At 42.5% G+C, this 15,981-nt stretch overlaps 1 protein-coding gene across 1 annotated transcript in view; it reads left to right on the top strand.

Annotated features, from left to right (window-relative positions):
• Positions 1-4,589: 4,589 nt before the first annotated feature.
• LOC108925057 (rho-related BTB domain-containing protein 1-like) overlaps positions 4,590-15,981 on the top strand; it is a 41,259-nt gene continuing 29,867 nt past the window's right edge. Inside the window, exon 1 of the mRNA XM_018736769.2 lies at positions 4,590-4,619. The gene's annotated coding sequence lies outside the window, so the exon portion shown is untranslated. The remainder of the gene's footprint in view (positions 4,620-15,981) is intronic.

Raw genomic sequence — 15,981 nt, 5'->3', positions numbered from 1 at the left:
GCCTTGCGTCAGACTGGTGTCCCGTCCTGGGTGTGTCCCCTGTACCCTGTGTTGCTGGGTTGGGCTTCGGTTGGCTGCGACCCCATTGGGGACAAGCGGTTTCAGACAATATGTGTGTGGGTAATATCACAACTGAAGTAACATTCAATTTTATTGTGGTTGTACTAATAATAATACTTTTAGCTAATGCTTTTGACTTATAACACACACACACACTCTCTGAAGCCGCTTGCGCTAAGCGGGGTCGTAGTGAGCCGGAGCCTAACCCAGCAATATAGGGCGCGCAGCTGGAGGGGGGAGGGGACACACCCAGGACGTGACGCCAGTCCATCACAAGGCACCCCAAATGAGACTTGAACCCCAGACCCACTGGAGAGCAGCCCCTTGACTTATAATGTTAAGCTTATTAAAATGATTTAGTTGACTATGCAGCTGGGTAAGTTTTACTGAAGTAAGTACCTTGCTCCAGGATACTACAGCAAGAGCAGGGATCAAACACACACACACACACACACACACACACACAATGTCTACAACCACTTGTTCCAAGCGGGATCACGGCAAACTGAAGCCTAACCCAGCAAGACAGGGCGCAAGCCTAGAGGGGGTGGGGGTACACCCCAGACGGGACACCAGTCTGTCGCAAGGCACCCCAAGCAGGACTCGAACCCCAGACCCTCAGGGATCAAACATTTTTTGCTAATTTTTAAGCATAGTTGAAATGTGTGCAGTCTGAGGACAAAGACGTTAGATGACGTGACACAAACTATTAGACTGTTAGAAAGAAACATCATCAATGAGAACAGCAGAACACAGAGTAACAATACACAATATATTGGCCAAATAAGAGCAGGCAGCCACCAGTAAATGTAGGCTGATATTCAGTTGTGTAAAATGTTTGATGATTGTAAAATGATCACTTTATGAGCCATGTGTATGTGGTTAATGAAGCATGTGAAATAATATGCTGGAAGCAATAATTTTCATCAGAAATATTATAAAATATATTTGTTATCACTGATACGTATTTGAATGATTTATAGGTTACATACATTTACACACACACACACATTTTCAGAACTGCTTGTCCCTTACGGGGTCACGGGGAACCGGAGCCTACCCGGCAACACAGGGCGTAAGGCCGGAGGGGGAAGGGGACACACCCAGGACGGGACGCCAGTCCGCCACAAGGCACCCCAAGCGGGACTTGAACCCCAGACCCACCGGAGAGCAGGACTGCGGTCCAACCCACTGCGCCACCGCACCCCCCTACATACATTTAATCCAGGATAATTTGTCATATTTTTTTATCCTGTTAGAAATATTTATAGGCCTAATTTGATCCCCTCACAAGAGGAACTCCAATGGCATGATTTCACAGAAGGAATTAATTCCATTACGTGATGTACTGATATTTTGATCAGTACAGCCATCCAATAAAAAATCAGTAACCTGTTTTTTTTATAAAATAGGTAATAGCTGAACAGTTGTGCTTTAGAGGAACCCCCGAAATGTCCAAAGAGAAACACCTAAGGAAACCACTGCCAAGTGATTCATGGGCTACATTTACAGTGCATTACTGTAATGGTATACTGTTTTGACCTGGGGACCTTGCTTGAGCAGTGTATTATATTACAATGATGTAGAGTGACATTCTACATCATAGCTTCAGCTAAGTGACAGAAACAGTGACAGAACTGGTAGAAAATCTTGGTAGGCATATGGGTGTCCTTTAGTATTTGCCTCCAATAAATCACTGCATTCACAGTCTGTCACTGCTTTGCAGCTGTATCGTCAATACTCTTGAAGGGCAATGTCTTGCCATGTCCTTCAAGAGCACAAGTTCATTTCCATCTTGGAACTTTTGTGCAGAAAACTGGGTTGTTTTCATGAAGTAGCTTGATTACCTATGATGTAAAGTGGAGGGATGTTCGAATACCAACATTACGCATTACTTTCACTTGCACAGTACACACAGCATGTAATTGTATAGTAATTGCTGAAGTTGAGTAACATAATTTTATACATAATAAGCGTCTGAGACACGTTCACCCTTGTGAAGTGCCAGAGGTGTGATGAGCAAATGTTAGATTTCAGTTTTACATAGCATACGCAGTGGTATACCTCTGGCTACATGTGTTAAAATCAAGAAAGAGAAATATCTTGTCATTGATTTGAATTTATTAATGCAGAAGAAGGGATGTGAGTTTCTCACAAACACTTTTGAACTGAAAAAAATTTCCAAATACTGTGTTATAAATACATTTAATTCTTCAGGGTTCCATTTGAATGTATGATGTGCTAAAACTTTTACTTCTTTTATTATTACTCAGTGCTACTGATTTTTTACAATTGCTGGCATGTGAAATGTAAGCAAAATAGTTACTACAGTACAATAAAGTCACCATTTACTATAGGGGGCTGGTCATATAGTGTTTAGTGCTGTTGCCTTGGGACCCAAAGGTTGCAAGTTCAAATCCCACCTTACAGTACCCTTGAGCAAGGTGCTTACCCTAAATACCCTAGTTATATAATTGTCAGTGATTTAACACTATAAGATGTTTTGAAGAAAATGATCAGCAAAAGGACCAACTATACTAACCAACAGCAACAACCGCATGGTCCAGACGAACTGGAGCCTGAACCGGCAACACAAGTCGCAAGGCCACGGGGGGAGGGTACACACTTGTCCATTGCAGGGCACCCCACGCAGGTCTCAAGCCCCAGACCCACCACACAGCAGGCACTGGCCAAACCTGGCATGCCACCACACCCACCCCAGTAACTATACCAAGAAATCTGTATTGTTCTTTATTACATACAACATCCTTCGCAAACCTTGCATGAAGAAAGTTATAAGATGCTGCATAAGAAGCTGATGCCTTTTCCACAGTCAGCAACAACTTTATTTTTGACCCCGATAAACTCCTTCATGCAGTAGAGTATTCCAAGTGCAGCGACTTAGGGCAAGTCCCTAATGAAGGTAAACAGTGAAGAGTGAATGAGAGTGAGATTCAAACCAAGAACATTTGCATTACAATGAAACAACTTTAAACAACTGCTCCAGCTTGTCTTCTGTGTCCCAAAACAAACCAAATAATCTACGAGATCTTCTGCTGCTGAGATTTCAGAGTTGTGCTGAAACCGACACGCGTTGCCTAACTTTAAAGGATTTTTTTTTGAAATTCATATTTCAGTAAGGGGGGGTGCGGTGGCGCAGTGGGTTGGACCGCAGTCCTACTCTCTGGTGGGTCTGGGGTTCGAGTCCTGCTTGGGGTGCCTTGCGGCGGACTGGCGTCCCGTCCTGGGTGTGTCCCCTCCCCCTCCGGCCTTACGCCCTGTGTTGCCGGGTAGGCTCCGGTTCCCCGTGACCCTGTATGGGAAAAGCGGTTTTGAAAATGTGTGTGTGTGTGTGTATTTCAGTAAGTATTAGGCTACATGTAAAAGAAAATACTACAAGCCTGTTTGAAAAGGGCCGTAAAGATATGGAAGAAGTCTGCCAAAACTGATTTAATTTTATCATCATATTTTCAATGCGTATTTTTTTTTTTTTTTTTGGGGGGGGGTCCTCATTTATCACCATAATAAAAATGTGTTTTACAAAGCATTTTTCGTGTAGAGACCAGGATCCTCAATTTAGGGAAAATTTTAAATAAATAAATAAATAAATAAATAAATAAATAAATACAGAACTATCTGTATCTGCGGTGCGTTTGTGGAGCAGAGTCCCTCCTGGGACCTCAGCTGGTAATATTCAGGTTACACAAGTCAAGTCTAGAATCGCGGGGGAAGTCCTTGCTTTTTTCTCCACCTGCTGCTGTACACAAAAGCTTGTCTATCCATTTAACCAAAGAATTCACAGACAGTGGCCGGGCGACCTAATAATTTCACCCGCTAAGTTTTCCAGCTCCAGAGAATTCTGCGGGACTCTGATCACTCCGACCACGGCGGCTTTCGCGGGCGGGACAGCGGTCGCTCCGCTTTTGTCCCGCGGATGGGTGTGGCGGGCGCGCTCAACGGGTGACGGCGAGCACGAGACAGCGCTGCGCTGCCGCGGCGAGAGCGGGAGCGGCGCGCGCAGCTCCACACTGAACTCTGAGAGCGGCGGAGGAGGAGGAGGAGCAGCGGGAAGGGATGGGCAGCGCGGGCGCGAGCTACACTCGCCGTCCCTGTATTTCTAACGCCCAGAATACAGACCGCGCTCACAAACACCATTTGCGCCGATGCAGGAAAGAGGCGGTGGACGTGCCCATCTCTTCAATGTCGTGGTAAATGGTTATGGTGCAGTGTCGCCTGTCAGCCTTCCCGGCGCTTCGCCTCAGACTAACAAAGGAAACGGGCTGCACGTGTCGTGTGGGCGCCCGCCGCGTCAGCGCTCCACCGAAGACAGCCGCCGTGCCGAATAAATGCCCAGAAATATTGCACACTTTCAAAACCTAGACGTGTCTCAATGGACATGAATCCCGGCGCGGTGGAGAACGGTTCGCGCGTCGCTTTTTGAAGCTTGACAACGACGAGGCGAAGCGAAGGAAGCAGGGTGTGGAGAGAGAGGCGCCTCAGCAGCAGCAGCGAGCGGCAGCGGCGGCGGCGGCAGCGCGCGGAGCGGAGCTTCACTTTCGGTATTTACTCGCATCATGTCTTGCACGTTGCTGTGACAAATTGCCCGTTTATACCGCGGTACAAAAGGGCTCTCCCGACTACTGTGACTTCCAGAGCAGTGTTTGGGTGAGAATTCATTGTCGAGAAGAGCTGTGCGCGCGCTGTGTCCGTGACGTGCACTCAGTGGTTGTACCCGCCGGAGTGTAGTTCGGGAAGCGTTTCGGTCCGGGCTCGTTCACCGTGTTTGACTTGGGGGGGGGTGGCGGGGGGTGCATATAAACGGACACCAAGGTGGTGAGGAATGTGGTGAAAGAGGTGTGGAGGAGCGCAGAGGCCAGGCTACCTCCTAGGAGAGCGCACCAGGTGCTGAAGACCCTCGCGAAAGTAAGCGCTTCCTCGGCTTCGGCCGAACTGCCTTCCGCTCTCCTCTCCATCCTCCCTCGTACTGTGTTTCATCCGATTGGTCGACGACCAGTCCTTGTTATTAACTCATTTACACAAGTTAGTGGGTTACTGGTTATCAACCCATTTACACAACTTACTGTTACAAGTTATTAATTTACACAAGTTAGTGGATTACTACTGGTTATTAACTCATTTTCACAACTTACTGTTACAAGTTACTAATTTACACAAGTTAGTGTGTTACTGGTTATTAACTAATTTACACAAGTTGTCACTTGCTTCATAAACTAGTTAGTATTTGTTTTCATCCAACGACATCATCGTGTTATAAAGCAAGTGGCAACTTGTGTAAATTAGTTCTAAAAAACAAAATTGGTCAAATCATTGAAAGCTCTGTGTTTTTGTTTTAAATTACTGTCTACCTTCTGTCTGTTTTTAAAAGTATTATTGCTTCTTTTGTGGGAAAGCAGCGGGAATCCTCACAACCCGCCCTGGTGACAAAGAGGAAAAGGAGAAAACAAGTAAAAAGGCTTGAGTGGGAGGATTCCTCTGTGGTTCCAGTCTGAGGGACATCTATGATGATATTTTCATGCTGTAACGTGATGTTTTCACTACAGTATTGTTTATTCTCTGCAGTAATTCAGGATCTCACACAAGTTGACTTGTTGCTCAGCTTTCACTTACAGGTCCAGGCTGACATCATAAAAACATAAAAGTCTAAAACAATATAGTATACAGAGATCTAAGAAAAATACATCACTTTATAAAACAGCCTACATATACTGTAAATGTGTACAACAGCAAGGAGTATTTAAAATACCCTGCAAACATTCAGGGTATTTTAAATATAAAATGTGCTTGTAGAACGTGAACATTTAGTGGGCCTATTCATAGGTCCAAGACATAAAGGATGCAAAGTATAACCAGCTGATTGTGTTAAATGTTAAGAGGGTGAAGAGGAAGACACTGTGTGCTGAAGGATATTCCTTCATTATGCCAGATGCCTGATGGCTAGGAAAGTGCAGAAGAAATTAATAGACCGCAGTATACAGTATAAGAAGACTAATTCATTGAAGAGTCAATGATTTTTCTTTTTTTAAATTTTTACGAGACAATACGAGGGAACTGAAGGGTAAGAGCAATGAAAGATTTGTTAATACAAATATGATAGAATTATCATGCAATTCTGAAGAATAGCAGGAAAAAGACAGGCATACAACTCCTAAAACAACCCTTTATATGTGTTTCCTTTGTGTTTGATACTATTGTACTCACTGTTAGTTTATCCCATGCTGTTTATTTGCCATGACTTTAAATGGGGGGACAGGAAATTGCAGATGCTTGTTGTAAATATCTGGTATTTAAATTTTGCTGGTGCAGCTGACAAACATTGGATGGTTCTTTTCCAATAAACTGGTTTTGACCCATGTGGTGCCAAATTAGACTGGGTAGCTTATTGCAGAATAATGTAGTATTAATCAGATTGGATAGGAAGCAACAATGGTATAAGTGTGTCTTCTCTGTAGCTCATAACACAGGCTGGCTACTGTTACAGTAAATCTGGGAACTTCTAGTGAATTATGATATTTGGTGGGTTTCGTTATCAGGCATAGTTCACAATTACTTGCTGCCCCATAAATCCTTTTATCACGGATCATTAATATTACAGCCTTATACTCATTTTTTGTCTGAGAAGCTTGTGATCAGATGTGATGTTAAAAGGTATTAGTCTCATTTTAAACTGGCTCCTAATTCACTGGTAAACCATGCATGATTATAAAGGTAACATGCTTCTGTTCACTCCAGTGGCTTTTTGCTGGTCTTTTTTGCTGAGCTAGAGTATGACAAAACCAACTGACCCTTGCTTTGCAAGTTGAAAACATTTGCTATAGTTTCAGCATGAAAAAAAAAATCAAAATACTTGGTTCTTTAGTAGCTAGTTCCTAGCTTTTTGTACTTTGACAAACTAAAGGGGTACATATACTATATTCTTTTTCTACCATATTGACTGTTTAATGCAGTGTCACATAGCACTCACGTTTTCGTACCGAATCTCTCCATGTCCCTGGCATCAGGTAAAAACTGCAAGCCCTATCACATTTCTATTTTGCTAACATTCTTAATTGTTTAAGAATTAAGGATCAAATTTTTTCAAAAATCAAGGAAATCCTGCATAGTAGAGCTTGTTAAGCTGGGACCACTTAATTTTGTGTGATTGCTCTTTGAGTATCCATTTATTTAAGGTTACGTACATGTAGAGAAAAGTGTCTGCTAAATGAACAAATGTAAATGTACATTTCATCTGAATAGGCATTGCCAAGGAGTGCAGCTCTGCACTGTCAACTGGTTCAGAATCTATTTTAATGATAAATCTACTTATGTTATCTGTTTTGAAATTTGGACCATTTGGTGGTGGGTGAAGCCAGGTCTGTGGAATTCATTGCTTGGTGGAAAGAGCTGGGATTGTGTTGGAAACTGGGGGCTCCTATTGCTGTGATATATCAGACATTCCATCCTGGTAGTGAGTCTAGGGGCCTGCTAGTCCCACACAGCTGGAAGCCATATAACAAGAGATGCCTTTCTATTGAGCAATATCTCCCAGTGTGCTATGAATATATGGGGTGGGGGCAGCATCTGAATGTGAGCCCTCTTCAAACAGAAGAGTGCTGTCAGTTGAATAATTATGGAACAGAATAAATTTAGACACTTTACCACATGTTATGTTTTGTGTCCTTATTTATTGATTTTAGGAAAATAAATAATGTTCTTCATGTTATTTGCAGTTTTCAAAAATATAAGTCCCAAAAGAACAAAGTGCCAGAAGGGTAGCAGTTGAAGAGATTTGCTTTTTCTCTTGGCAGAAGCTCATGTTGTTGTTCAGCTGTGTGTCTGTTTACAAAAAAAAAAGTTTTATTCAAGGGAAAGACCCAGAAAACTAAATTGTTAATTTTTTGGGTCAAAAGAGGGATTGCAGAGCCAGAGGGAGAGCTTTGTGGGGCTTGGGGTTGGGTTTTTGGGTGGACTATGGGAAAGGAATGGCAATGAAAACTGACTGAGAAATGTGGACCTCTGAGATATTGTGTTTACTGTGCTTGTTCTGTGGCATTCTATAAGGTTCAGGTTAAGATTTGAATGGCAAAACTGAGCAGTTTTAGTGAGCAAAAGTTGACCTGCTAAAAGCCTTCCCTACTGTTTCAATCAAGGCTGATCAGATTTATAAAATCAATCCAATGGTTCTCTGCCACATGGTAGCGCAGTAACCTGAGCAATTTCAATCACAGTTTTTGCTACAGAACAGTAGCAGTAATGTTTAGTGATTCTAAACTACTTGTCTTCATTTGAAACCCCGTAAAAACTTAACTTTTACATGTATTTTAACCTATCTGAGACTTCTTCATTAATCCAGACAGAACGCTTAATCCACCTTTCTCTGTTTTGAACTATTTTCTCCAAGCAGTTATTCTTGTTAAACAAATCTAAGTTGCTATGTATTGAACTTGACTTACTGATCATGTCAAATGCTAAGTATGGATCTTCACTATTTCACAAGCAGCTTGATGGTGTAATGTGTTGTTTCCCTCCCAAGATACATTGCATTACTCTTTTATACAATCTTTTTCAGGACTACATCGGTGTACAGCAATATAAAAATGATTGATTAATTTAGTGTTATAGTAGCTGATTTCCCCTGAAGCTGTGGATGAACTTGAACATGCTTTCTGTATTCATTGGTTGGTACGTGTAATAAGTTTCCATTTTTGTAGAAATCCTGTTGCAGGAACATATTTCATTTGTATCTAGACAATGAATTCCTAGAAATGTAGGGGTATGTCTCATGGTCTATGTAGGAAAAGGCCATATTACAACGTGAAAACTCTTTGACTTGAGCATTATAATAATTGACCATAACTATTCTGAGCATGACAGTTTTGAAATATCTGCTCCAGTCTACCACAGACTAGCACACACATAGACACGTACACATGGAAATATAGCTGTGTCGCTGTGTGTGGAGTATTTATGTCTGGCTTGAGAAAAGGAGGTCATCCAGGACTTCTGCAGTCTGTGTTCCTTTAAATATCCTCCCCACCCAACATCAGGACTAACTGAGTGCTGTGGTTATGACTGTCAGTTACATAACTCTATTGACAAACTTCAACAGCTTCAGCAAAGATGGATGGCGGAAGATACAAAACACCATACTGTAATTTTTGAACTGAATGAAGTATGTGTTCATGTTTCCCTTTTTTATTGCTAATTTAAGAAATTTAAGTCTTGAGGAATGGCATGTCATATTATGGTACTGTCTTCACCCTCAACAGGAAGCCACTCAAGTCCTCCAGTGCTCTACCATTGGAGAAACCATATTTCTTCATGCTGTCTTAGCAAGGGAATTTTGTGCAGTTCCGTGCAAATTCTGTGATTTCTGAAAAAAGGCAGGAACAGCTGAAAATCAAATCTGTTTTGTTTTACATGCACATCAATAAATGAGTATACTTAATAAATGCCAATATTACTTTAAGTAAATGTAATGTTCTTGGGAAATACAGCTAGCTTTTGGAAAGATGGACACAAGAAAATATTTTTTTTATGCTTATGATTTGAATTATTTTTAAATTGAAATATATCCTTTTTTATTAAAAATGCAGGGTAGATGTATAGATCAGTACTCTAAATAATGTACTTTTTTGGTTATAGTTCTGTTATCCTGTCTCTAGATTACACAGTACTTCAGGCTTGTGAGTTTGAATAATAAGTAATGAATTTTGTTCCTTTTTAAATGCTTATATTGTAAAAGATTACAAGGCTGCTTAGCAGAGAGATTGGTCAAATGTGGTGTGTTTGCTTCCATATATTATTTGCTCCCCTCCAGGGTTTGTTTGAATTCACACTGGAGCCTAAGGGCCCCCAAGAAGTCAAAGCTTCCTGGTTGCCTTTAATAAGATCCTGTTTGGCTCCTTCAAATCAGCAACACTTTAATTAAATTAGAATTAAGAAGCTCCATCGGTTCCACTGGTCAGCCCACCTTGTTGCTGGCACATGGGAAGGGCAGCATTTGCATTAGTTTCACCATCACGTGCAAAACCTAATCTTTACCACATTCTTTCAGATATTTACATCATTTTCGGGTCTGAGAAAGTCGGCTGGCGTGACCGAGGGAGAGTCTTGCCTAAAGAGAGCACAAGTAAGGTGAAAGGGACTTAGACCGACAGACTTTTACGTGAGCACAATATCAGTGATGCCTCAGCCTTGCATTGTTTCTTTCTATTTACATGCTTTGTTATGTCAGTGCAGTGGCGTTTTTTTAAGCACACGTTTACATTCTCACATTAACTGCCTCGTAAAGCATTTCTGCGTGACAGTTGGAAGCATCAGTTACTGAAGTGTCAACATTTTGTGGTTGGAAAAATTCTAGAGGAACAGAGCCAGTAGGCATTGTGTACTGCTGGATCAAAGGGTGGAGTAGATGTCGTGCAGGGAAAGGAGGCCGGTTGCCACGCAGACACACACCCAGCTTGGGTAACAGTGTTTGTGCTAAATGGGTCTGAAGAAAAAATATATCTTCTGCATGCCACTCTGGATCGGTGCAATTGTTTTTCAAGTTCTGAGCACTGAGGCAGCACTGCTGACACACTGCTTGAGTCATGACTTGGAACCGTAGGTTGTTCGTGCTTTTCTGCACACTGCGGGCTGGTTAAAGGCTTTAATGCTGTGAGTGGGAAAGGACCGTCTCCCTTGTGCTCCCTGTTGAAGACACAGACGGTCCCTGTTGAAGTCAGAATTAAATTTTGGAAAACCAGCAGGTGAACAAGAGGCACTAAATGTTTTGTTTTTGATAGAACAGAAGGTAGCATGCTTTGCTGTTTGACTGACATGCTCCTCATTGATCTTTCTATAAGACTTTATGTCAAGTCTAACATACAGTGGCTCAGTATGACAGCAGAGGTTAGCCCAAATGTGGTGATACTTTCAAGTTCTGAGGCAGTTAGTTTTAGGCAGTTTGTTCCTTAAGCCCTCCTCTTTGTTGATCTGTGCCTCATTGCTTTCCTTATTGTTAACAAGTCTGCTTGTCATGAAATACATGGAATGCATGTGACTCCAGTGGGGTGAGCGATGTTGAAGGAGCTGTTCAGAGAAACATGCAATTTCATCTCTGATGCAGCCGATGAAATTGCATTTGACTTTACAGGAAAACCATTTCGTAAGTCTGCAAACTTGCCACTTGACCTTGCAATTCTGATTCATCCAGTAGAAAAAGGTGGCAAACAAAGACAACGTTTTGTTTTCCACAAAATTCATTCATTCATTCATCCATTGTCAATAACCCCTTCTCCAGTGCAGGGTTACTGTGGTTCAGGGCTGCTTCCAGGAGCATAGGACATAAGGAAAGGTACTAACCTGATGAGAAGCCAGTCCAGCATAAGAAAATCTTTCTCTATCTCACTCACACACACACACACACACACACACACACACACACACACACACACACACACACACACACACACACACACACACACACACGGAAAACAAATCAGAGTAACAAGTTCACCTGAAACACGGTTCTGGACTGTGGGAGGAAACCCACATGAATATCAGAACCCAGAAGCTGTGAGGCAGAAGAAGTACCTATTTCTACAAAATGTAGCGCAGTATAAGCAACATTTTCTACTTTACATGTTGCAGGTGACAAACAGACTAGTGTTGTCACCCCTTTAGCCTCTTGGCTCGTTATCATTCACAGTACGGTCACTCTGAGGCTTGTCACTGTGTTGTTGTGAATGACATGTGGTCACAGTATGAAATGAATGTTGCCAACCCAAGGCAACCTCCATGGGAACCAGGCTTCTTGCACCATCCAGAAATAACCTGGCACCAGCATGGATTTTTCCATCGCTTTTCAGGGAACTCTGTCCAAATATGCTGCTATATACTTTAACATTCCTGTCAATTCTGAAATATAAATATCAAAACAGGGTTACGTTATTGTTAAAGGATTGTGACAGTTCTGAACAGTTTGCTATGACAAGCCATATACAAATAACATTTTGGGTTTATTGATCTATTTATTTTTATTTCTTTCTTTGGCAATATAATATACATACTTTGAAAAAGATCTCACTGTGTTATATACACACACACACACACACATTTTCAGAACCGCTTGTCCCAGACGGGGTCACGGGGAACCGGAGCCTACCCGGTAACACAGGGCGTCTGTGTTATATATTTTTTTTTTTATTTTTATGAACCTGGATGCAGAGAAAGGTAACTTTTAAATTGTCTGTTAAAAGACATTATCAAAGTTGCTGCTGGTGTTAGGTTTTCGAGATACTTTCACTGGAGTACATGCTTTTTTTATATAAACTTATAAAAAATCTACTTCTGTATGTAACAACACCAGGGAATGCAAAATATGCAGTACATTTCTTAGTAGTTAGAATCTGGAGAGCTGTAATAACTTTATTAGCCTTTCTTAACTTTACTCTTGAGAAATTTAATTGTTTAGAAGGTTTGCATGCTACTGTACTTTTCTTGGCTTGCTAAATACCTTTTGTTAATTTTTGTTTTGGTTATCAGTCTCTTTAGACACTTATTTTGCATGTTTCTAGAGATCTTACAGTATGTCTAGTTTGTGGAATTATTTATGTAGAAGTTCCATTTACAATTTTAAAGGTGTAAATATTCATACTGGGTAATATCATTTAGACACAGCAATAATTTCTCACTGACTTTTTCTGTGGATTGCATATTGAAGAAAGGTAGAAACATTTGGAATTTTCATTGTGTTGTACCACATGCAGATTGAGAGACTGGCAGCCTCCAGAGTCATTGGTAAAGGCAACATTTTCCTTCGAGACCAGTTCACATGGTAATCATTACTTAACATTAATTTCCTTCTGTATTTCATACCAAGTTTAACCTTAACACACACACACACACACACACACACACTTTCAGAACCGCTTGGCCCATACAGGGTCACGGGGAACCGGAGCCTACCTGGCAACACAGGGCGTAAGGCCGGAGGGGGAGGGGACACACCCAGAACAGGACGCCAGTCCGTCGCAAGGCACCCCAAGCGGGACTCGAACCCCAGACCCATGGGAGAGCAGAACTGTGGTCCAACCCACTGCGCCACCACACCCCCTTAACCTTAATATTTCACAATATAATTTTAATGTGTTGGTTTTCTGTCTAGCTCTGTGTAAAAACAAAGCCAGCTGCAATCAGTGTTATCTAGCACAGGGATTTTTGTGCATAGTATAAACCAATGTATACATATGGATCAAAGCAGGAGCAGCTTCCTTGAGTGTGTAGCCCCTCCTGGGACTGTGGAAAACATTTTGATGCAAGTTCATGATGTTACCTGGTGCTTGAAGTCACTGGCTTCTGAGTATGGCCGACAAAACAGAGAGAATCTGAGTAATCTAGTGTGCCAGTGGGTGTTTTGGGTTAATTAGAGATTTGGCTCGTCAGTAGAGCTTCAGCCACTTCTCCAGAGCCGTTGTGCTGGACTGCTAACACCTAGCAACAGCTTTCCTCTTGAGTGTGTTTTATACACAATAAGGTCATGTAGATTGGTTTTTCCTGTAGATCCCTCTTGGGTTTGTACACAAAAGTATAATGTTCTACTTTTAGAAACGTCTGTGTGCATGCAAAATCGGCACTAATGTGCTTACTGTGCCTTGGCAAATGTATAGTTATGATGTATGGGATTGCAGAGTGTGAGTTGGCAGGAGGCAGAAACTTGGAGCAGGGAAGGGTTACATCAGTTGGATGCTACTCCAGGACTTAGCCCATTGCTTAACTCATGCCAGTTGTTAGTGCATGAACTCTAGCTGCCAATAATTTAATAATTATGGCTTCCGTATGAGGCAAGCTGCTCAAAAGCTGCCTATGAGAGCAAAAACTCAGAGGAGAAAAGTGGGTAAAGATGGGTTTCCTAACTTTTGCTATGGTATGGGACTTCTGTTGGATTTTGTTCGTATTATGGTAAATTAATATCTGTGAGTTCCCTGGACTAACCTCTGTAAGTAAATGGAGTGAATAAAGAGTGATGCTAAAATGTTCTGCCCTCTGAATCAGTTTGAAAAAAGGCTGATTTATCTTGTCTCTGGTCTAGCAGGACTCTTTTACTTTCTTTATCTCTCTTCCTCTCCCCTCTCTCCATTATCATCACAGGTCTCTTCACTCCATGTGCTTTTCACAGGAACGGTAGTTCTACACCACACTCATCCAGGTACTGTGGTGTGAGCATGCTCTGTCAGGTGTTCCTAAGCTTGGGGTGTCCAGTAATGACAGACTGTCCTGTGGCGACACAGAATGTAGTCACCCAGCCCAAGATAATGCCAAAATGTAGAGGGGTGGTATCTCTCACACACACACACACACACACACACACACACACACACACACACACACACACAGGTATCGTCTGAACCGCTTGTCCCATCTCTTTACGCAATATCCAATATATGGACCGCGGGGGGGGCAGTGGGTTTGACCAGGGCCGCTGTGTGTTGGGTCTGGGGTTCAAGTCCCGCTGGGGGTGCCTTGTGGTGGACTGGCATCCTGTCCGGGGTGTGTCCCCTCTAGCCTTGCATCCTGTGTTGCCGGGTTAGGCTCCAGCTCGCCTCGGGACAAGTGGTTGTGGACATTGTGTGTGTGTGTGTGTGTGTGTGTGTGTGTGTGTGTGTGTGTGTGTGTGTGGACCACAGCCTCTGAAATTTTCACTATTTCCAAAAATGGATCTTTTACTTGGAGTTTTGGCATTTGTGCCAGTGTACTAGGGGATCGAGATGGACGCAGCTGCCCGTGTCTTCTTTAGCCCACATGGTCGAGAAATGGGGGATGAAGAAAAGTGGCCATGTGGATGCTGGACTGCAAGTGGGAAGGCCCTAGGGACTCGGGCAGTGTGCCATCCCTTTTGCTCCATTTAGTAGACTGGCTTCTCAGTGTTTTGACAGAGGGCTCTACTGACCGAGGGACTCCCCATTAGCTGTATGAGAGAGTCGATGCTCTAACAGGCAGCTTCACAACTTTAACTGTTGCTATACGTTCTTGGAGTATCTGATCTCTGTCTGAAAGACTGAAATATATTCAACTTTACAGCTGAAAGACAGTCCTAGAGGATATAGAGTGCGCTTTTAATCGTGCTTTTACTGATACGTGTCACAGAAGCATGAAATACGTGCTCTTAGTGAGGTCAGCACGGGAGCGCCTCCAAGCTTGGTACCAGCCCCAGTCCCCTGGCCTACAGACCCTCAAGGCCCCCTTTTCACCCAGGCACCGTTGCCATGCTACTCCCACTGGCACTATTTGAGTGTCGCCAAGGGGGCCAAAGGGCATAGCTTTCTCATGGCGCACAACTATGGTAACTATTGAAAGTGCGATTCCTAACTAGTGCAGGGAGGGAAGAATTGCAGAACCCTCCAATGCTGACAAAAATGTGAGAAAGCTGGTGATCTCTCCAATTGCTGACTGGGTAGGGTGGGAGTCATGCTGTTTTTCTCCTAAAAGTTCTATCTAGGCTGTCTTCTTTATTTAAAAAAAAAAAAAAAAAAAAAAGTCACTTGCCTTATCATTTTGGTTTGTCTTAGTGAGGATAGTTTCTATGCTGTTTAAGGGCTTGGCACAAAGCGATGCCTTGTTTTAATGCTAGGTGGTGCCTTGTCACTGTCTCTCTGAGAAAAAGACATGTGGCCAATGGACATTCCTCTAGCACATTTCATTAGCTCTGTTTGAAAAAAATCTGAACTGAGAAGTTTAGGAAGCGCTATGTTTCTGGGGTCCTGCCATTATACACTGGTAAGTTGCTGTCCTCTGTGTGGTGGGGACCCTAGTTTAAGTCTCTGCTGTGCCACACCATCATTTACTTACTTTTATTCATTTAGAAGATGCTTTTCTCCAAAGTGACTTACACTGGATACTATGTAGCGTTACTAGCCACACACCTTATTCCCTAAGGTGACT

The sequence above is a fragment of the Scleropages formosus genome, chromosome 6 (genome assembly GCF_900964775.1).
Source record: "Scleropages formosus chromosome 6, fSclFor1.1, whole genome shotgun sequence".
Taxonomy (NCBI): Eukaryota; Metazoa; Chordata; class Actinopteri; order Osteoglossiformes; family Osteoglossidae; genus Scleropages; species Scleropages formosus.
Note: the sequence above shows the minus strand (reverse complement) of the source record. Positions and strands in the feature narration are given on the sequence as shown.